A 24,377-nucleotide genomic window follows, 5' to 3' on the forward strand; every position below is an offset into this window, starting at 1 on the left:
AGAGTGCAGGGAAATCCTGGGGGCTTGGCCGTGGAGGTCATCACCACCCACTGGAAGCTGATTTTCCTGATTCCTGCTGGTGTGTACCCTCCCTCAGCCTCACTGGGTAAGGACAGGTTAATGTCCAGCTGCAGAACTGCCGAAGGGACAGGGTGAAGCTTATTCTTATAAACACAGCATTTCCATAATGCCACACAGGTCAGTGAGTGTTTGTCTAGTGTATGGGGGGGAGCTGCAAAATCCTGTCTTGAGGCAACTATGCTTTAGTTACTCCACTAATGCAGTGTGTAAAAATAAAATAAAATTTCCTAACTTAGGAATGATTAGCGCTCAAGAATTAGGAAGAGCTTTTTATTGTTGCTGTTGCGATATTTATTATTGCAATTCATAAATTTGAATCAATTCCTTAAGCATCTTTTTTATGATTTACAATGGATATAGAGCCATCAAGCCTATCAAAAGCATTAATCTTTAATATGAGGACAATTCAGTTAACTTGCCAGAAAATTTTAATTAGAAATTATTCATCTATGTGATGCTTAGCTGTAGTGTATCAAGTTTTGGCTGAAGGAAAATGTTTTAAGTTAATTAATTTTTAAGGAAAAAAGTTGTTCTGAAGGTTGAGCTTTGCTCTCATTTGCTAGATAGCTACTCAGTGCCTCTTCTGCCCTTGAGAAGAAACTTTTATAAATTGTACCAATTTGAGATGTTGAACAAGGTTTTCTGAAAATGTGCTTATATCCTCGGAGTGCAAGTGGCTCTGGATGCGCTGCCATGACAGGGAAGGGACTCTAACTCGTCCAGGTGGGCTCCGTAACTCAACCAGCAGCCTTCTCATAGCAGCGGGATCACAATCTTTGAGATCAGGAACCAGGGCCCCAAGAAAGCTGATTGATGTAGATGATTTTCTCCTGAAGAAACAACAGCTGTAGTTGGTCAGAAATGGTAGCACAATTAAATCTTTTTTGTGACATGATATATTATCAAAATGAGAATTTTTCTCTTTCATTCCAGGAAAACATTTCAGACATTATTATTGACAATATATTAGTGGTAAGCCTTGATTAAGATGATCTGTGCAACTGAAAAGCATATTTCAAAGTTTCTAATTTATCCTAAATTAAATTATACAGGAGCTAGTATTTTTCTTTATTCAGCCAATTGCATAAACTGAGAGAATGCTTGCATTAAAAGAAAAAAGAAACTAATTCCAGGTATTTTAAAAAATAAGTTCACAAGAAAAATCCCTAATCTAAGAATGATCTAATCCTGTGTATATACTTATCCATTTCCCACAAGAGTGGTTATTCATTGTAATAGCTGAACTTACAGGAAATAGTTAGTGTTTTCCTATCTAATATTAAATAACAGATGTCTATTTCTTTTTAAATGTTTATGCACATATCTCTTTCAAGTAGCAAATTTAATTTAAAAGTCATATTGTGCCTCTTTCTGACCACCTTCCAACTGTTATGACATGAAAATAATACAAGAATTCATTGCCAATATTTTTTGTTAGATAATGTTTTAAATATTTGATATGTAATCAGATTTGTTTTTTATAAATTGAAAAAAAAATAGTTATCTGAAATCTGAAATTTTCCTCTTCTCCTTGAAAATCTGCGGAGTGCATTTTTTTAAAAGCCTGCTCAAGCTACTGACTTTATCACATCTTCCACAAAAGGACTGCCCCGTTTCATTTCAGGTCCACCATTTTGGAAGCATGCATCTCAAACATCTTTGTACCCTGGCTGCAGTGAAGGCTAGGCTATAGCTGGGCTTGTTGATAATGGGCTGAGTACACTGGTGCTGTTTTGAGAACATGATTGATGATCATAACACATCAAAGCATCGATAAGAGGCACTGGGAAGTGAAATTCGGGTTTTGACAAACCTGTGCTATTGGTGTTTCTGTAGTTATTTTTTCGCCAGAACTCTACTCTACTTGAGCCTAGCTTTTTTCCTCCAAACAGTTTCACACAACTAATATTATGTTATGCCACAAACAAGATATATGGGGGTATGTTCTTCATATAATCAACTACTTTCAACGTTTTCTTTTAAATCCAACAGGGCATTGCTACTAATGTGCTGGTTTTCTGGAAAGAAGAAATACTTGTAATATGAATGAAGGTATAAGTGTTTGAACCAGGACTGACCTTGAGTTAGACAGTTCAGCTGTTTATTTAGGCCCTATGAGAAGCTTGTATGAAGGGCAAACAGCACAGATGGACTAGAACAGTGTGCTTTGTGGCCAGTGAGGAGCTAAAATGGTCTTATACTGAACCTTAGACTATCTGGTTTGATACTTGAACATGTCACTTAAGAGACCTCTAAAATGGAGCAATGAAGCTAAATGAAATAAGGCTTTGCAGGGTGCGTAAAATCATTGTTGAGCAAGAATAATTGTTTCTTTGACTTGTACTAGTAAAACAAGCCATGTCTAATGCAGATGAATAGACAGAATAAAAACAGTGGAATAGTCTGAAATTTTATTTGATCCATTTCATTTTTTCAAAGCTGAAAACTTAATATACAGCTCTTTTATACAGTGTTCAGTGGCTCTTGCTATTGTGATTTTATTTTCAGGCTCAAACTTCTACATATCTGAGTGTGTTTTCTACATGAGGTATGCTTTCAAATGACTTAAAATGTAGAAGATAAATGTACTCTACAATAAACTGCTTTCTGTCATCTTAAGAGCAAGCATACAAGTTACCTGTTTTTTTTTAAAAAAAAAGTCATTAAGTACATTACTTTCTGTCTGCACCTCATCCTAAAGACTGGGTCCCAGACCCCGCAATTGAAGACATTGTGTACTCATACATTATGTTTAGAAACCTGCTTAAGTCTGTAAGCTACGAAGAAGCAGTAATAGATGAGATGTTGTTTAATTGTTGAGAAATTAATTTCTTATGTAAGGAAGTCCAAACTCATCAGTGGTAAAAATTAATGGAGACTGGACTCTTCTGAAATTTGGCCTAGTCTATCTCCAAACAATTGTATTCATGCAGTTCCAACTTTCTCTCCCTATCTGGAAGAAGGCTAGTATAATAAGGGAATTAGCAAGGGGCTGCTGCTTCTCAAGATAGATGAAGGAACGGGGTATTGAATGCCATTAAATTTTTTACACTGAAGGACCACCTAGATGGTACGAGCACCTAATTACAGGGTTTCTTAAGTGTTTGTATTTTATAGATTATCTCATACTGAATTTCAGAAGTCTTGACCAAGAGATTTATATGGCATTTTAGTCATTTAAATGATGCCACTAGTTTTATGAAGGCTGTAAAGTAGTAAAATTCAGAAGAGGCACAGAGGTTCTCTTCTGTAGATCAGACTTGAAACCCAGAGGGTTGGTACAGGTGGAAGTTTGCTACCCTTCCAGTAATGTCAACATCACCATAGCAGCATGTATACTGCTTGTACATTTTCTAGTTCTGGTTGAAAAGTTCAATGACTCAAGAAGACTTAACTTTTCTCCCTTCTAGAGATGGGCCCCAGGTCAGGAGTGAAGCATGTTGAAAGAGCTCTTCAGTAAAGCAGCTAGTGTATACTGCAAGTGTTCTCCATAATGTATTTGTGCAGTGGATCAATGGCTTAGATTTTCAGTGTCATAAATCTGAAAGTTCAACATCTTTCAAAAGCAGTGCATGCTCTTACAAAAAATAACCTAATGGTTGAGTAGAGACTTCAGTAATGGAATCAACAGTGCTCATGGAAAGCAAAATAAGTAGGAAAGGTATTTCAACTTGAAAGTTGAAATCCTAACAAAGCGAAGTATTAATCAAATAAAGCAGATTTGTATAAATATATTATTTAGATTCTAAATCACAGATATGTATAACCCAATAGTACACATTCAAAATTCATAGATGAATGTGCTAGTAAGCACTTACCAAGAGGCATTGCAATGCTTCTGTATGTGTTAAATACCCAGACCTTGAAGACATTTATGCTTTAGCTACATAGACATTTAGTTTTCATACTTCTAATTCATTTTGCTTGAATACTTGTAATATGGGACCAGATGCTGGCTAGAACACTCAGATGGGGATTTTAGGCACCCAAAATTGTATTTAGGACAGAGGACTTGAATAGGTTCAGTGGCAGAAGAATCAAACAGTTACCCCCCGGAATCTAAATCGTCAATTTGTGCAGCTTCTTTAAGACATTTGCAGGACCTTAATGCTCCCAGCACTTTTGGTCTATGTTATGCTGGTACTCTGTATTCAATTGGGGGAATAGTAATAAGTGTATTTTCTTGGAAAGTTATGTGCTCTTTACAAAGTATGGATGTGAAACATGCTAGCATGTTCATGTGTGTATGCCTGAAAATAGAATCCTTCCACAGATTTAATATTCTGTATCAAGAAATCTTCAAACCGCAATATGTATAGGATCTACCTTCCTTATAACGGACTTATATTATTCTCTTTGATGAAAATCCTCTGGCTCTCAAATAGTGTGCATGAAGGCCTATTACATTCTCCTTTATTACAGCAACATCTCCTTGTCACATTCAAAATGCTTGTTTTTCAAGGATGCTGTTATAATTAGGTCCAAAGTGTTTGTAATAAATTCATAGAGATCAATGAATAGTTCATGAAACAGCTTCACATTCACTTGCGTGAAGCAGTAGTGCAGCAATATAAAGACTGAGAAAGAGCAGCTGAAGTTGCATACAAAATTAAATACTTTTCAGCTTTTGATATGAAGTTAAAAGGTTATGCTTTTCTTTTACTCTACATATGAAAGTGTTGTATTCGTCTTAAAATCCTCGAAGATCACTGAAAACTTGGAGATACTGAATTCCACCTTGTTCTTGCTGTGGGATTTCAAGGATTCCTATCTGAAAATACATCTAAATAAATAACCACAGGAGTATTAAACACTTGGAGTCAGTTAACACAATAATAGGCTTTTAACATCTGCTCTAACTCTTGACTACAGGTTGCTGCTACCAACAAACATAAGGTGACCCATGTGCCAGGTAACTACTTGTTCACTATTTCTGTATATGTAACTTAAATGCTTTAAGAACCTCATGATAATTTGTGTCTATGTAATTAAGATGGCACAATAAGATTAAAATGCTATTTTGAAGGAATATCTTTTAAACATGCAGAAGCTTTTTTTACCACTTAGAATATGCATTTGCACTGTTGCGATGTAACAATTATTATTTGAACTTCTTATAAATCACACTTTATGTAGTCAAGTTATTGAACACAGCATACTTTATAAATAAACCAAACACTTTATGACATGTAACGGACTCCATAAACACATGGTCAGGCATTATGACAGTTAAGGACATTGCAAAGCTAGAGCCGCATAATTAAATCAAAGATGATTCTGAATTCACAGAATTTGGATTGTGAACATTTACTCTTTAGAATTCAGATTTTAAACTGAACACACATACTTTTAACTGTGCAAAAAGTCTGTCTTAAATTTGTTTCAAACAGAATGAGCCAAAATTATTAATTCTTGAGACTTTGATATAAACTTCACCTTTGGACTAGAAAGCTAATACTGAAAATGTATATTTTAATGAAATAGTACTAAGAAACACCAGAAACTGCTTTTCACTCAGTTGAACCCATCACTGTTGTTCTGTAACACAGCTAAGCTGCTCTTGATTTCTGAAGATGGAGTATCGCTCTGCTTTAGAATTGCTTTAAGCCACTTTTGCTCTTTAGAAATGCAGGACAATGAAGAATGAGGTGCTGCTTTTTTTGTCTATCAGTCTGCATAATCAATAGTTGACACAAAAGGACTAATCGCTCTTAGCGTTTAAAAAGAAGTGCTTATTAGCACAAAAGCTGTGTATCCTCTTATTTTAGTTACTCTACTACTTCGATACTTATCTACAGTCACAATCAGATAGAGTTGATTTCAGCAGCCAGGACCTGGGGAACAACTAAGGACTATAGGAGGGTGGGAAGAACATAGTGTTAGAAGTGTAATCCTGTTGTCAAGAGGTTTCTCTTCACTGTTACTGAACTATTGGCCTAAATACTTTCCAATTTACCTTTATTTTTAATACTGAAATCAAGGAATGGTAGGGTAGAGGTCATATATTCCCTGAAATTCAATTATGACAGTTAAAGCTTTGTAATCGTGTCTGTTCTGCATTCCCTTCCTTGTCTGGAATCTAGAAGTATAGTAAACTGCAGTGAAAAGCTAACACCATTTCAAGATGGTTTATTTTAAAACAGTGAAGAGGAATAGGCATAAACAGAATGTAAAGTGCCTTCCACTGGTTGACTACATCAGATAATGCTCCAGACGATTGATTTTGTTGCTTGCACTTATATATGAAGCAATGTGTTGGCCTGATTCAGCACATGCATCATGAGGTTGTGGGAAAGGCTAATTCTACTGAGCATTACCAAAGGTGTGTGTATATAAAGCAAATCAGTGCACGCAAGGAGGAAATTAGGTTGACTAAAATGCTTGCAAATTACCCAAGATTGCTCAACATTTTCCACTGCCATTTATAGCTTAGAAATTCACTGCACCTGATGCTTTTTGGAGTTCTCAGTTTGAATTTTATAATAAACTTCCTGTAAAAAGATTCCTGAAATGCTCTGAAACATTAATTAGCAATGCAAAAATGACCTAAGTGCCTTCCATACTCTGTGTTCTTATGCTATGCTACAGAATACAACCACACTCTGAAGTCTACTTGAATGAGAGGATTCTTGCAAATTTCTGTCGCGTTTTGGTCAGAGCCCATGTTCCCTGCTGCTTGTGGAAGGGAAGCAGCTTACAGTTTGCTGGAAGTGGGACACTGTAAGAGAACAAGCATTTTCTGCTTGTTTTAAAACTACAGTATTGAGGCGACATGCAGAAGCAAGGGTGCAGAACACGTTTTGGTTTTATTTTTGTTTTTTTTTTTTCCTACAGAAGCCAAACATTTCTCATATACTAAATTTTATTAAGCACTTAAAGGAAGTATGAACACTTGAATTTAGAGGACTAAGGTAGGGTTACAATGGTAGCTGATGTTTGCACATGTCCTGCCTCACTCCATCCCTTTGGCTCCCTGCTGCACCACTTCCCAGCTTTCTGCTGTCTTCATTTCCAGGTATCATTTCTGAGTAGCTACACGACAGCTTGTGTGGCCACAGCACAGTGGAGATCAAAGAGGTTGAAGTAGAAGGGTAAGGATTGGGACTATTACCAGAATTGCTCCAGGAAGTTAAAATGCAGAGAAACTTCGCTTTCAAATTGCATTTGCCTACCACTAGATGTCTAAATCCCTATTTAGATCTCTTATGGACATTATCCGGTAGCTCCCTGCTTCTCCTGAGGTCCATGATAGCTGCAGATGTACGTGCAGCGTGTACTAAAACAACAGAGTAAGTAGAAGGCCTAGCTGCACTTCAGTCACAATTTTATCCACATTGATCAAACTCTCATTGAAAAGTATCTGGGTTGCCACTGCAAATGAAGAAACAGGACTGTGGCATTGCAGAAGGTTGCTTATGTTTATTGAGCTATTAAAATATAACAGTGTGCTCCTAGCTGAGGGATGTTTATAATTTGAGTCAGGCCTTTTCTGTTGTAAAATGGCAGTGTTTCATTTACTCCCAGGTGAGGAACAATTAGTCCTTTATATTCAGGTATTTTCCATGTTTTCCATAGATTGTTCTCTCAATTTATTTTGAAAGATCTGTTTCTATGAATGTTTTATTTACCAAATGGTAGGTCTATACGACTGTAATTTTTCTCACTACGGTTCTCTCCCCTTTCATGTTCTCAGCTGAGTGTTTTACTGGTGTTTAAAACATCTTCCTTGCTATTCCAGGCCTCTATGGCTGGTTTTTGTTCCAATTCTTTTTTTTTTTTTAACTGACTTCTGCTTTTCCTACTGAATTCCTTCTAAACTAATGGTTTGGGGTCTTTTAGGAGCTAGGTAGAATTCTTATATATTCTCTGCCTTTGGTCTCCTTCGGTCCATAGTATGCTTAGAATAGAGTGTTGCTGTCCAACATTTTATTTCATGTGACAACGTTGCTACCACAATCTCTAATTTTAATTGAAAAGTTTCTGGTCTCTTTCCTTGACATATTAATAGAAAGGAAAAAAAAATAAAACAATTTTTCAGGTGTCTAAAACATCCTTCTACTCACATGATTGGGAATTGTTTACTAACCAGCCACTGCCAGCACAACTCTCAGTTTGCTCCAGACTTTAAAAAGCGATTGCACAAAAATCAGAATCCTTGTTATAGATATCTGCTTAATATAGAACAAATAGATCTGGAAAATTAATGGTACGAGATGGAGATATGTGTTTCTTAAAGATACCTTTTTCAGCTGGTGCCCCAGCAATCTTTTTACCCACTGAATCTTTTTACCTTCCCTCTTACATTTATTCCTAAGAACTCTTTCCATCAATGTATGACTAAGTCATTCTTTTATCTTGATTTTTGTGAAAAACTGTTTTTCCCCCATGGCTTCTTTTGGCCTAGAGCTTGTGAACTTCATTCTTTGTCAGTATGGAATGAAGGAATATAAAATTTTCTGCAAATTGCCCCAGTGTATTAGCACCAGAGCTGTGTGAACCTTTCCAAGTGTGATTTGAAAGGGTTACTTTCAAATCATAACTTCTGTGGGAGATCCAGTTCATATGGGTTCACAGGCCAACCAGTTAAAGGAAGGGTTTCAGGCTGAGCTGCTCCCTCCCTTCTCACTACATGTTTTCCCATGGGTTGGATCTCATTACAAACCCACAGGCAAGGTACAGGGTCAATCGCTTCATGTTAATTCATACAGGTTGACTGGTTCACTGGGACTGGAAGCTGGATTAAAGGTGAGAAGTTTATCACAGTAACAGAACTCTGATCTTAGAAAAACAAACATCTCTAAAATAGGTCTCTAGTTACCATATGAATCAAAATTTTAAATAAAAACAAAATCATTTTAAATAATTGAGGGAATCATATAGGGAATCAATCTTCCCCTGCCAGGAATACTCAGAGGTTGGCTTTACTTCTAACACAACAAGAACTCTGATCTCAAGGAACTATTCCTTTCTGAAACTTGGGTATAATTACATGAGCTGGAGTATAAAATAATAATGAGACAGTTCTATATACCTGGGAGAATTACAGAGTGAGACACACAAGGGAAGGAAACATTTTAATGACTTTTCTGGCTGGAGAAGTGAACTCAATTGAAATGCTTTATCTTTCTGTGGAGGGGAAAAAAAGGTTTAAAAAAAAACTCAGCTGAGCAAAAAATTGCAGTAGACGGCTTTGATCCCTTGCATTAATTTTAGCTAATCAAGGAAATGTAGGAAGCATGAAATACTTTTCTACATGAGCTCTCCTAAGGAATATATTTGAAATATGATATGAATATCATGAGTCTTACTGTGGTTGGTCTGAAAGCAATCAGCGGCATCCCAAACAGCTTTGGCTTCGTTCCTCTTCACTTATTAGCATCGTATTAAAATCAGGCCGTATTAAAAGATTGGTTTATATCTCTAGACCTAAGCAATGCCAAGTGCAAACAAAGTTTATATTGTTACCTTGTTTACTTGATGATCATGCAGATTTATACACTTCATTTTTCTCTTTGCTTGCTCTTTCAGCTCTCACTTGACTATTCTTATCAAAAATGCCATTTGATTTGATTTGGATATATGCCATGAGCGTGAGGGTTACCTTTGGCAGATACATGGATATTTTAAAATGGGTGTGTTTTCTGTGTGCATGTATAGTGTACCTAGCAGACACAATACCTACTGGCAGCAATTGCTCTACTTTTGAAGGTATTGCTGTACAGTAGGTTTGAACCTAAAATGGCTGACTAGTTTCTAAATAATCCCCTAGGAAACAGTTTAGTCTAGGCCATTATCTTGATAGTTCATAATTAGGTTCAATAATAAAGCTTGTTTTGCTGACCTAGGTCAGATCATGGTGTCCACCGCATCTGTGCACAGTGACCTTGCTCTGAGAGTGTATTGTTAGAAAATCCATTATTATCATCACATACACTTCAGAGAAGTGGCTGTTTTGTGAATTGATGGTGTGATGTTGCCACTTTAGATAAAAGAATCCATGAATTATTGACTTAATGAGTTAATGTTGCTTGATTTCACAACAAGGTCTTTTTAGTCTGGATGCTATTTACTGAACGCATAATCACAACATATGAAGGAAGGCACAGATAATAGTACAGTGCATTTATAACCCTCTTCACTTCTAACAAAGCAAAGTGTTAGCTAAGAATTGTTCTGCTTCCTTTGGAAAACCATTAAAACGTATGTAATCATAAGCAATTCCTGTTTAAACAATTAAGAAATAAAATGTTTGTCACTGATTTCTTATCCCTTCCTTCTGTTTAATTTTGCAAAAGATGCTTTTGTTCCTATGCCTAAACCTAATGTTGCTATCACATGGAGGTCTGGAGAAGGCTGTCAAAAGTCAATCCATGTCATCCAAAGTCATCATCTTCATACTTTTTAAAGCAGAGTTCTGATAAGTTTATGGTATCCAAAAACCTTGACAATATCTGGTTTTCATTAGAGAATGTAACTTGTGAGAGGAAAGCAGGAAAGCATATACAGAGTGTGTCCCAGAGCAGATACTTTAATGGTATAAGTATCAGGTTTCAAATACCTGTGTTCCTTTGATCCTAAGGTGTGAATCCCAGCTCTGTTAACTGTTCACACTTGCAAGATAAATAAAATAAAGTCTGTGTGCAGTGTCTTATGGAAACATATGTCTTATGGAAACATATGTCCTATGGAAATATAACTCACTTCAAGTGGAGTGAAATTTGTTTTCAGAGACAGGACTACAGAATTCAGCTGCACGCATAGATCTTCGGGAAGGGACCACATCAGCCCATACTCTCACGTTCTTCTGAGATTTACACCAGTTCTTAATCAACTCTATGCAAAAACATAAATAACTGTATAGAGTTGTCAGCTATTTGTATGTAAAGTTTTTGTAGAAATAGATGTGATTCAAACATGCTGGCCATGTGTGACTTGTCTTGAGAAAATGATTCTGACTCTTGATGGTGTTTTTTGTTTTTTAAACTTTTCAGTCTCTGAGTATTGTTAATTGCTTCACTTGCTTCATCTTCTCTACTGCTGTCCCAGTTTTCTAAGGAGCTGCTAGAAGGGACTGTGTCATCAGTGGTGAATAAAATAAACTGACCCTTACGTATACACATAATAAATACTTTAAGGGCTGGATCTCATGTTTGCTTTCATGATTTTTCACTTTCATATTCAATTTAACATTAATACTATGCTGGACTTTGGTCCACCTGGAAGATGGAAGTTATGGTGCCATGAGTCCAGGTCTACAAATGATGGGGTACTGGCTGTAACAATGTGGTGTGTGGGGAAACCTGGGAAGGAGCCATCCCAAGCTTTCTGGAAACTTTTGGGAGTGAAGATGCTATGTACTGGATCCATGTGAAGCCTAGCTGCTAAATCCTGAAGTCTGTACAATCTTCTGTGATTTTGTCAGCTATGTTCATAGAAACAAAGCAAAGCTGAGGACAATATCCATCATGGATATACCTAACAAACACGGCCCCTCTAAGTTTGTCTGAGTCACCAAGTTAAAAAAATCATCAAGACTTTAAGTCTATTCAGGACATGTGGTTTGCAAGTATTTTTAAATAACAAAAACAATACTACTACTGCAGGAATTCAAGAACTAAAAACCTGAGAGGGCATGTGAGAGATCTCCTAGAAAAACTAATTCTGTACGCCTGACCAGCTCTGATCACAGAAACACAGGGTTAGTTGGAAGCAGCCCTTGAAATTCACTGGAAACCAAGGATTTTAACTGTCCGTACATCATACCTTATATCACAACACCGACAGTGAGATAGATGCTGCTCAAAGCCAGGAACAATCTGCATATGAATAGCAAGTTAAGTGATGTACTTCGGTCATGGTGAAACTTTTTCTTAATGGAAAAAGTGTTTCTTTGCAATACTCAGTTTTAGTTTATTCATCTGTCCTCATCTTTAGTCTTCTAATCTTCTAAAATTCTTTAGAAACCTGTGATGGTGTTAAACTAATGTTGTGTTAATACTTTCTGATTCTTGTTGATGTTGATAAATTGCAAATGAGTTAATGATTATCTAATTATTTGGAAGTGTCATCATAGCAGTTTTAAAGCATAAAGCAGAAGGAAGAGTAGTTCATTTTCTTTAATACTTTTCACAAATCAACACAGAGGAGGAGGAAAACATTAAGGTTTTAGGGAAACTCTCAAACAAGAGTGCCTATGTTTTTGTGGTTACCATTTCAGTATTACACACCTATTCAAAGGAGATCATTTAGATAGTTAACTCTTGCAAAAGGGGATAGATTTTTCTTTTTAATGATATCCGTGGGTATATTAGGACTTTATGAGTTTTCTAAGAAATGGTGAAGAGGCAGCACAAGTATGTCAGGTATTTCCAAAGCAAGCTGCATCAGCAGGGATAGCACATGCAAATGTTATTTTCTTCCCCAGTTAGGGTGAAGGTTTACTGCTGTTGTTTTTTATTAGCAGGTGTGCTTGGCACTGACCCAAAATCAAGTTCCGTGGGCTCTGGTTTCCTTGTATGTTAGGAGGAAGAGAGGGGTCAGGGCAGACTCTTGGCCATTTGTCTTACTTCCCAAGTGCTGCTCTGTTTGTAAATGAAAGAGGGCAATCGATAGGGCAATAAGGAAGGAGGACAAGTAGCCTGCTGGTACAATCTAAGTGGAATGGTCTGCTTCTTCCCAAGGTCTTGCAATTTGCTGGATCATGCTATAGCTTGCAAGTAGTAGCTCAGAGAAATGCGACAGATGGGGTTTTCATAAGGAATGTGCATGAGAACTTTGGAATAAAAAAAGGCGCTTTACGTTGTCTTATACCCTTCCATCCCAGCCCACTACACAGAGGTAGAAGGGAAGTGGTGGTTTCATTGGTTTTTTGGCTGACTGTCGTCTCTGTGTACAGTGGATAGGCTGCTCAGCTCAAATACTCTATGGGAAATGCCTTCATTCTGTTGAGGCAGAACTTGAGACCTTGATTTCAGTAGTTCTCTACACGTGCACCCAGCTGCTAGAAATGTTGGCAGTACCTCCTGCTATTTTTTCTATGCCATGGAAAAAAAAATAAATCTGTGTGACAGACCACATAGACTTAATCTGCCTACACCTGGAGCTGATTCATGGTAAATAAACTCAGACTGGTAAAGCATACAAATACACGGCAGTAGATGTACTTTGCAATTCTTAAGGATCATGTGTGCATACCCTTTTCTTTGCTTCCTTTGTACCAAGTTCCCCAGTGCTGTGAAATTAGTTTTATGGGCCTTTCAAAGCACTGAACTTGAATAATTAACTTCAGAATATCCAAGTGTGAGCTGAAAGCCTTGCAGTGTCTTGCAACGCTGCAATCTGGAAGGCTGGTATCTTATGACCTACCAGGACTAAAATGAAAACTTGGACATGTGGTAACGTGGTAAAGCCTATAGTGAGCAATTAAGGGTGTGTGTTTATAGCTCTCCCCTATTTATATAAAGTACTCATTTCTAACTTTCAAGTGTTCTGAGATATTAGATTTTAAACTTGTCAGTGCTCTAGGAATGCCCTGAACCTCAAACCAATATATTTTGGGGGCAAATTCCTCATTTGTGGGAAGGAAGAAAACTTTTTTTTTTTTTAGCAGGTTATTATCTGAAAAAAAAAAAGTAATGATGGTTGTCTGCAAGCAGCTGATAGGTTTGGAAGGTTAGAGGTAGTCCTGGCAAAGATGGATTAGTGGGCAGAGTGCAGGTGAGGCGGTCAGAGGTGCTGGAGAAATGCAATTTATCACTTGGTTTCCAAATTTAGTACATGTATGTCACTGCTGCATATATGGTGTGTGTGTAATTATTTTATATGAAGGATAATACTGTTTTTATCCTTGTAAAGAGTGTTGGCATCTGTACTGGTGAGACAGTATGAATTAGCAGAGGGATTTTAATGATATTAACTAGAAACCCTTCCTGGATTCCTATGATCAAGCATGTCTCTATGCTTCGTTATAAATATGTGTACTTTGTTTGCTGTTTTGTGTATTTTCAAAGCAGAATCTTTATATCAAGTCTTGGTTTTCTTCTGGGTTTAGGTTCTGAACCACTTCAGTTACTTCATTGTCCATACTTGCAATCAATTCCTTGTTTGTTTCCCTGTTCTAGTGCCCCCAAACTACACTTCCTTCCAGTTAACTACTGCGTTAGCCAGATATGTCTTTTGCTATCCAATTTTCTAAAAAACCTCACTCTTGTTAGGATCTAGGATCAGTATTACTTACTGTCTGTAATAAATATCATTGATTTAAATGTAGGTGCCCATAATAGAACTAGCCACTATAAGCAAGAGTAGCAGAGTCTAGCTCACTGAATTTTACTGGAAATCAGAGTTTTTTTCAGCTGGTTCACTTGGTATCTTCACAGCTGCAATATCTGTTGGGTGTCAAGGAAGGTGCTAAGAGCATCAGATAATCTTTCTGCTCTTTTCTAATACAATAATAGTAATTGCTGGGAAATCTTCTGCAAGGCTGGCTGTACTGCTTCTTTGCAGTTTACAGTAGCAAGTGGTCTGCTTTTGTAAATGTGGAAAATCGCAGTAGACATCTGGCACCAGAAGAAATCTAGGTAGTAAGGGCAGAAGTTATCAGAGAGGCAGTGTTAATGAGAGTGCATCTGCTTTTCAAAAGCATCAATAAATTATTCAAAATACTAAAAGGCTTCCTGTTCAGTTGTACCTATAGTAAAAGAGCACAGGTTTTTTGTTGCATCTTTCTACTGGTATAACTTCTATGACACTTGCACGTATTTTCTACTGGAAATAGAGTTTTAATGTAGGCTGAGGATACATTAAGCTTATGCTGTTATACAGCAGTGGAAGGAACAGCAATATGTTTGGGGGAAAAAAGTGTGGGTTTTGGATATTGTTGCACATAAAGTACAGTATTTTAATTTTCTAATGGAATTAAGTTCTTATATAACATAGCAGTTTTATTTTCCAGACAGATTCAGACAAAGTGACTTGTAGCAGGCAGAAAAGTAGGTATCTCAGGTTTTTATGTTACTATTTAGGCAAAACCTGTAGTCAGACACCTGTCAATCATCCTCAGGAAGCCTTTTTAAGCAGCATTTGATAGCAGCCATAAATAACAACTTTGTAAGGAAATTAATATGGATGATCCATTATACCAACCTGGAGGGGATGTCATGACCAGTACAATAGAAATCACAACAAAATCAGAGAGAATACTTCTCAGGAAAAAAAAAAAAAAAGAGCTGTCTAAACAGCTGTCTTCATGAGAATCTATCAGCTGGGACCAGTCAATATCAAGTGTAATGCACGTTTCAGCTCACAAATGTAAATCTAAAGCAGCTCTCTTCTGTCCTGTTATTTAAACCAGCACAAGCAGAGGAAGCCTCCACCTTCCAGCTCTCTGGTAATGGTGTAAATGGCTCCTGACACTGCAGTACTGGGAGTCAAATGTGATCGCTGCTCCAATTACATTTTGCTCAGACATGGTCACGCCTGCCTCTGCCAAGCAAAATAACTCTTCAATTACTGTATTCCTCATCCTTTAGTGAAGCTCTTCTCTTTGCAAGAAACTTGACCACGAGTTCAGTCCTAACCACCAGTGAAACACTGAATTGACTCGCCATAGGCTTGACTGTAGAATCTTCTTGCAGATGAAGATGTCAAAAGGCAATCTGTAGTGAGAATGACAGCATGATTAACCAGAATGAGGCCTAAGTCAGAAGTAGCATGGACCGCTGGGAAATTAAGGCACCAATTTTTGCCGTCAAGATTGGCTGTGATAGGGCAGTATATCCTAGCAACAGCAGAAACCTTAACCTCGCCATCGCAGCAAAAACTAATTTTGTTTTGTTATCTGTTCCAGTATCTTTTAATCCAAGGTCTTTAAATAGAAGGTAAATACTCACATGCCACTTTTCCAGGAGCTGCTTTCTTCTCTAATTAGGGAATCCCTAATTCAGTGAATTAGGGGTTACGGAAGCTTTAATACAAATTTCTTTACCTTCTTGAAAAAAATGCTGTGGAAAAGGCTCAATGTCATTTTGTTGCAGTTGCAACAGGTTAAGAAACATTTTAATAGTTAATGTGGTTTTGTTTCTGCTTCGGATAAAATCTGTATCTCAAAATCTGAACCTCAAGTTGTAGGTTGTAGCCAGTCATGCAAGTGCTATATAGAGAACTAACAGTGGATGGTAAGGATAACTTGGACAAGAGGGAAATGGTAGGATTAAATGCGATCTTCATGAAGGGCATTTCCTTCACGTTGTGGGGAGTATAGCTTAATGCTTTTCAAATTGTGGATCGTGGTGCTATTCAGCCTACCAGTGACCAATGAAAATCTTTTTATTTAAAGGGCAATGAAGCTGTCTACTAAGGACGTGACTTGTTTTACTTTTATATGTAGTAAATCATTTTGCAGTCAAATAGTTATTAAAGTGGATTACTTTGCATATTAAATAAAGTACTGTTATGTTCCAAGAGGTACAATTTGCTATTTTAGCTTTGAGTGACGCTGGCAGATCTTTGGGTCGGGCTTAAATCTCTTTGGGTGGGTCTCCATGTTCCTAGACATGGGTGTACATGGATTTTCTTTGATTATCATGGTTATGGAAATATATCTCTTTTCCTAGTGTATTTTCTGGTGTGTGTATATGTGTAAAGGCATGTGTGTATGTATGTAGTAGGCAAGAGTAGACTTCTCTTCCTCTTTCTGTCAGTTTCAAGAGATCATTCTGCAGTGAGAGTGGGAGGGCAGGAGCAGCAGATATGAAGCTCATTCAGTTCCCTTTGGGGAAGTTCCATATCAGAATCTGAAAAGTGGGCAAACATTCAAGTAGAATCATAGAATCATAGAATATCCTGAGTTGGAAGGGACCCATAAGGATTATCAAGTCCAACTCCTGGCACCGCACAGGTCTACCCAAAAGTTTAGACCATGTGACTAAGTGCACAGTCCAATCGCTTCTTAAATTCAGACAGGCTTGGTACAGTGACTGCTTCCCTGGGGAGCCTGTTCCAGTGTGCGACCACCTTCTCGGTGAAGAAACTCTTCCTGATGTCCAGCCTAAACTTCCCCTGCCTCAGCTTAACACTGTTACCGCGGGTCCTATCACTGGTGATTACGGAGAATAGGTCCCCTGCCCCTCCACACCCCTCGCGAGGAAGTTGTAGACTGTGATGAGGTCTCCCCTCAGCCTCCTCTTCTCCAGGCTGAACAGGCCAAGTGACCTCAGCCGCTCCTCATATGTCTTCCCCTCTAGGCCCTTCACCATCTTCGTTGCCCTCTCTGTACACTCTCCAACAGTTTAATGTCCTTTTTGTACTGTGGTGCCCAGAGCTGCACACAGTACTCAAGGTGAGGCCGCACCAGCGCAGAGTAGAGCGGGACAATCACTTCCCTCGACTGACTAGCGATGCCGTGCTTGATGCATCCCAGGATACGGTTGGCCTTCCTGGCTGCCAGAGCACACTGCTGGCTCATATTCAACTTGCTGTCAACCACAACCCCCAGATCCCTCTCTGCAGGGCTGCTCTCCAGCGTCTCATCACCCAGTCTGTACGTATAGCCAGGGTTGCCCCATCCCGGGTGCAGGACCCGGCACTTGCCTTTGTTAAACTTCATGTGGTTGGTGATCGCCCAGCTCTCCAATCTGTCCAGATCTCTCTGCAAGGCCTTTCCACCCTCATCTGAGTCTACAACTCCTCCAAGTTTGGTGTCGTCGGCAAATTTGCTCAAAACACATTCTAGTCCTAGGACTGGCCCTAAAATGGAGCCTTGAGGGACCCCACTAGTGACCATCCGCCAGCCAGATGTGGCCCCATTTACCACAACCCTTTGAGCCCTGCCCGTCAGCCAATTGCTCACCCATCGTATGATGTTTTTGTTTAGCTGTATGCTGGACATTTTGTCCAGTAGGATCCTATGGGAAACCGTGTCAAAAGCTTTGCTGAAGTCCAAAAAGATCACATCAGCTGGTTTCCCTTGGGTGATCTAGATGGGTGATCTTATCATAAAAGGAAATTAAATTTGTTAGGCAGGACCTACCCCTCATGAACCCATGTTGGCTGGGACCAATGACTGCATTGTCCCCCAGGTGCGCTTCAATAACTTCAAGGATCATCTTCTCCATAATTTTACCAGGCACTGACGTGAGACTGACAGGCCTGTAATTGTAAATAATAGGGTCTTCTTTCTTACCGTTCTTGAAAATTGGCACAACATTTGCCAGTTTCCAGTCTTTTGGGACCTCTCCAGATTCTCAAGATTGTTGAAAAATAATTGAGAGAGGTCCTGCGATGACGTCAGCCAGCTCTTTAAGCACCCTGGGATGAATCCCACCCGGACCCATGGACTTGTATGGATCCAGGTGGAGCAGCAAATCCCGCACATGTTCAGGGTCAGTAGGGAGTTTGTCATTCCCACCATCAATGGTCCTCCAGCTCAGGGCACCCAGGGTCCCGAAGCCCATCATCAGTGTTGAAGACAGAGGTGAAGAAGGCATTAAACGTCTCTGCTTTGCCTGTGTCATTGTCTGTGAGGAGACCTTCCCCATCAAGTAGCGGACCTATGTTTTCTTTGGTTCTCCTTTTTCTGTTCACATATCTAAAAAAACCTTTTTTGTTGTCTCCCACAGACATGGCCAGCTTCAACTCTAGTTGGGCTTTGGCCACACAAATTTTCTCTCTACAGACACAAACAGCATTCCTGTATTCCTTCCACGTCGCCTGACCCTCCTTCCAGCAGCCCTACACTTTCTTTTTTCGCCTAAGCTCCAGTAGAAGATCCCTGGTCAGCCAGGCCGGCCTTCTGCCCCGCCTGCCTGACTTCTGATATTTTGGAATCGCCTGATCTTGTGCTTTTAGGAGGCAGTGCCTAAAGACTGACCAGCACTGATGGACACCAATGCCTTCAAAAGCAGTTTCCCAGGGGACCTTGCTGACTAGTTCTCTGAGCAGCCTGAAGTCTGCTTTCTGCGTATCCAGGGCTGAAGTTTTGGTGGCAGTTTTCCTTCTGTCACCATAAATTTTAAACTCAAACCAAGACCAAACTCAAACTAAGACCAAGACAGCTGGCAATTGCCACGTCTCCCACAAGACCCTCTCTGTTCTCCAGCAACAGATCAAGGAGGGCACCTTTCCTAGTTGGCTCCCTTAGCACCTGCACCAAGAAGTTATCATCTAGGTGCTTTATGAACATCCTGGACTTGCTCATGTCAGCTGTGTGGTGATCCCAGTTGACATCCGGCAAGTTGAAATCTCCCATAAGGACAAGGAGAGTTGATCTCAAGGCATCTTTTAGTTCTGCAAAGAATAATTCATTGGCGTTGTCGTCCTGGCCAGGTGGTCTGTCATAGACTCCCACAGGGACATCCCCTTTATTTGTTCGTCCCTTAATCCTTACCCAGAGGCTCTCAACTTTGCCATCCCCAACTTGAAGTTCCACGCAGTCCAGCCCCTGCTTCACATACATCTCCACCCCCCCACCTCACCTACCCTGCCTGTCCCTCCTGAACAGCCTGTAACCATCTATTGCAGCACACCAGCCACAGGACTTATCCCACCAGGTTTCACTTATGCCGATGATGTCGTAGCTGCGGGACTGGGCCAAGACTTCTAGCTCATCCATTTTATTCCTCATACTGCGTGCGTTTGTGTAGAAGCACTTCAAATGCGCCTCCCTACACGCAGCACCTTGGAGCCAACCAAACGACCTCACTGGCACACAGTCCCTCTGATTCTAGTGCACCATCCCTTAGCTCACCACCGGCGTGCCTGGTTTTATCCCTTTCCCCCTTCGACTCTAGATAGCAGGAGGCCTCTCTGGGGTTGCTCTGTTTAATCAGCCTTGAAAATCTTAAGAATGTGACTTTTTTAAGACTAGTTTTCAAGGAGATATGCTAATATGTTTTGATATTTCTGAAAATCAGATGTTCTGTAGACTTGATATTGAAAAAGTCTGCCCATGGATTACAGTGATGTGTATGTGGTAGCATCAATAATATAAATATTTTTAAGCATGGATACCTAAATGTAGTTTCTAATCCATGTTCATACATCTAGGTAGAAACTGTTTTCCAAGCTGTCAAGTACCTGTAGTTCTCACTGGTTGCAGTGGGATTCATGAGCATATATCACTCCTGAAATTCGAGGAACTTCTGCTAGGAGGGCAATTTAGGTTCTGTGTGATGTATATTCATTAAGGTGTACAAATTTTGTCCAGACCCCCAAGCATGCAGTATTTTTAGCACACAATCTGAATATAACACCTTCACTAGTAGTAGATATTAGAAGTCCTATATTGATATAAAGGAAAGTAGATCCTTTTTAGTCCTCCAGTTCTAGGAGATGAGTCATAGACACAGTTTTGTAAATTTTGCAAGAAAAAAAACCAGAGACAGATAAATATCCCACTGTTGTCCTGCTATACTAGTTGACTTACCTGTGGAACAAGTATTCCAATAACCTTTCATTAAAAGTTTGAAAACCTAGATGTGAAAGTTTGCCTTGCCATGAGCAAACTGTCCCATAGTGATGAAAAAGGGGAGAGGAGAAGCCAAGAAAATGCTTTAATTGATTTGTCAATGCACCAAAGTGTGAACAGGCATGATGAAGTGTAAAGAGGGATGTGACACCAGTGTGGCAGAGCTGTCACAGTGGAAAGGGTTTCCTATAAAAGTGGTGGCACTTAAATGTTAGCTAGGCCTCCAGTCTGAGCTCTCATATTCTTTGGAAATTTATGCCTTAGAAGGAAGTGTCTAGTCAACTTGTAAGCAGCCAGGCATCATAACATCTCAAGAGGTAAACACACACAAGCTGTGAAGAACCCCTGTTTGTATCAAGTTTGGGGGTCATGGGGATTAAGTAATCTCTGATGGATCCAAACAGTAACCTATCTATGGATATAATCTTGGTGAAGAGGTGGGGATCACTAGCAGTGACTCTATGTAGTATCTTTTGTCCCAAAGCACCATAAAACCAATAAACAAAGTTTAAGTTGGAATCAATATCCTCAGTGTTTAAACGATGCCCCCTCCAAGGTACAATGCAGCAGTTCCTAGGCATTGCACATTAGACTACATTTCAGGGAGGTAGGGTAAGAATGTGAAGGTGAGGCTACTGATAGTTAAATATAACTGTAGGAGATGGATTTGAGCCAGACTATTGTACTGAAGGGTTGTTGCGAAGTTCTCCAAGGGATTTTTACTAAAGAGATTGTACCATGCATCTCATCCAAAGAATAGGAAATCAAAGAGGATGGAAACCCTTAGAGTCTCTGAGGTTTTGGCTCAGGACTCACTTGATTAACTGGGTATGAATGTTGCTAATTTAATATTGATGCTTCATACAACACCTAAAACATAGAGGGAGGTATATACAGTGTGTTAAACTTGTTCGTAGTGGATTAGGTGTAAATTATTCTAGAAGGGGTTTTGTCACCTTCAGAGGAGCATGTTTGGAAGGAACTGTGTCAATTATTGCTAGGCCATATGCCTTTGCATCTGCAGATGCATCAATTCCTATCTTGCTCCAGGAAACCAGATTCAGATATGGTCTTGAACTGAAAACATTGGCAGAAGTACAAATGCAAGTGAATGTGTTTACTACTACTGATGTTACTCTGCCACTTTGAAAAGCACCAGTCAGACTCCATTTGGATTATCTGCAATTCTGTAATGTATTATAGGAAGGACATTGCTGACTGAGCTTGTAAAAGTGCAGTGGAAGGCAAACAAATGTATGATTTAGCGTTTTGAAGGTATGACATAAAAGAAGATTGACCTAACCTGTATTCTTGTAAGTTGAGAAGAAAGATTTGAAGTATTGAAGAATATTGGTATGGGCAAAAAATACTGAAGTCATCTGGAGAGAGATATATGTCCTAGTTGCACACTAGCTACACCATTGTGTAGCATCACCAAATCAATGGCATGTCTGAGGCTAATTTAAGACCTCTGTAAGGCCCATGACTGGGGTTCATGGAGCCAGTGCTCAGTGCTGTGCCCAGCCAGGGAGCAGGTGGAAGAAAATGGGGCTGCAAGGTACCTTGCACCAGGCAGTGGCTCAGCACGGGGCCAAGCCCATGTTATCAAGGGCTTGGCTAGTATCACAGGGAACAGGACTTTTAAAGTCAGGTTTAGGTGAGGCCGATGAAATCTCTGTTGCTTTCCAGGGGTTCCTGGAAAGTCCAACCCAACTGAGAGGGACAAAAATAGGAGAGGATGTAAGTACTCTTTGAAAAAATGACAGAGAAAATGATGGGATGAGATGGAGAGGCAGGAACTGACCTCCGGCAGTGAATGAGAGTCAGCAGGTGCAGGGGAAATATGATGTGCTTTGTAAATATGAAAGTGCTTTTTTTATAGCTTCAGGGAAGGTGGAGTCAAACCAAGTGTTAGAGGAGATCATAGAGACTGGAAAACGAGCTTGAAGCAGCATCCCAAATAGATAGATAGAAAATATGGCATTATTTGACTTTTGCTGTGAAGAAAAATAATGCATCTGAGACTGCAAACCAATTCATTTGGTTACTTCTTGTACTCCAGATAAATGGAAAGGAGGGTGGAGTCTGCAGTGATGGGCTGCCTGTTCAGTTCTCCAATTCTTTGGCTACGGTAACATTTGATGCAGCAAGGGAGAATAGGCATGTGCATCAGCCAGCTACACGTTTATCTTGAAAGATGTGCATGTGATGTTGCTGCTGCCCACCCTCCCTTCCTCCCCCCAGAGTGAGCTTGCAGAGCACATTTATTGTCATAGCTGTATGTTATCTACAGCGGGAAAGATTTTGACGTAATTCCATTTGATTTTTTATTGTTCTGTTTTCACAAATCTACAACAGGTCAGATGCTAAATGAGCATCCAATGATTGGACATTTGCATCAATGTTTCACTGTTGACTTTTCTGAAGTTTTAAGGTCTGAATCTTTGACTATGGAGACAAATGCTATTGTCCTGTAACATAGTTGTGGTCCAGGTCTTTAAGAATGAGTTTGAGATGCCTAAAAACATTTTTTGCTGGTAAGAATTGATTTCCAATCAGTATGATATCACTTGAAATTGAGTCTTTCACTTACAGCGAATTTGTACAAAGACCAATTACCATTGATTTCTAAGTTCTAAATTGTACCTTTCTTTCAGCTACACACATAGCGAAGACAGCAATAGGGACATAACCCAGAACTGTGGTTTCTCACCCTGTCAGTAAAAAAAATAGCTTGGGTTTCCTTGCTGTACAAGGAAGGGCTGGATGGAGATGTACTTCCCCACCCTGCCATGTGCTATCTTCTTTCTCTCAGAAATGAGAAATCTCTGGAGAAGGGCACAAAGGTACTGAGAATGGCAGTGGAAGGAGATGAAACAAAAGGTGTAAAAAGTCTTTATTTAAAATGCAAGGACTGCTGGTTAAAGCAAAACCACTTCTATAGACACGAATACAGAACATCTCCTAGGCAGGTCTGAGCTACTCTGGGGGTGGAGAAAGGGAGCAGCCAGAAAAGAGCTGGAACGAATGCAGGCTCAAGCAATCTGTGGCCATGAACAAACCAGGTGGAGACAGAGTGGGGCAACTCTTCACATGATGCATTGTGCTAGTGACAAACCAGGCTCAGTTGCTCTAGAGTAAAGGATTTGGAAATTGTACGCTGCTTAGCTCCTATGTGGGGCTCTCCACAAGTACCGTTCTGTCTGTATATTTCTTCTAATTTACAGTAAGTATATCATCATTGCTGAACTCCAGTTTTAACCAAGTCTATTTTCTGCATGATTCCTGCAAGGACATTTTTTTTATATTATATATATATGTATATATATGTATTTATGTTTATTTTTAAAGGCTTTTTAAAAGCCTTTGGAAATGTCTCTGTTCTGTGGTCCTAAAGAACCCCAATCCAAGCTAGAAAACAGGACGCTTTTCCCAGCAGGTCAATAAAATGATAGATGGATTTGAGGAACTCTGCAGTAGAGGGCACACACTCCATTCTCTGCAGGAATAGCTGAAAAGATGAGTTTATACTGAAGTGGATAATACTGAATCAGACTGTTTTGCAATGTATCAAAATAAACTAGAGGAGATTGCCAGAACTATGCATATTCACTTGCATCAGCTTTTGCATCTCTATATAGTACACATTAGGGTAAGAGGCAAGTTTGGATACAATCTCCAGGGGAAAGAGTAATGGTAGCCAGGTTTTGGTAAATATAGCACATATTGGGCAATATTTAAATACATTAAAGTCTGATTTTCCTCTCTTTTTGATCGACCTCTCATGATTTCAGTGGAGCTATTCCTGATTTATACTTCGGGTGAGAAAAGA

The sequence above is a fragment of the Anser anser genome (assembly GCF_964211835.1).
Source record: "Anser anser genome assembly, chromosome: 10".
Classification (NCBI taxonomy): Eukaryota; Metazoa; Chordata; class Aves; order Anseriformes; family Anatidae; genus Anser; species Anser anser.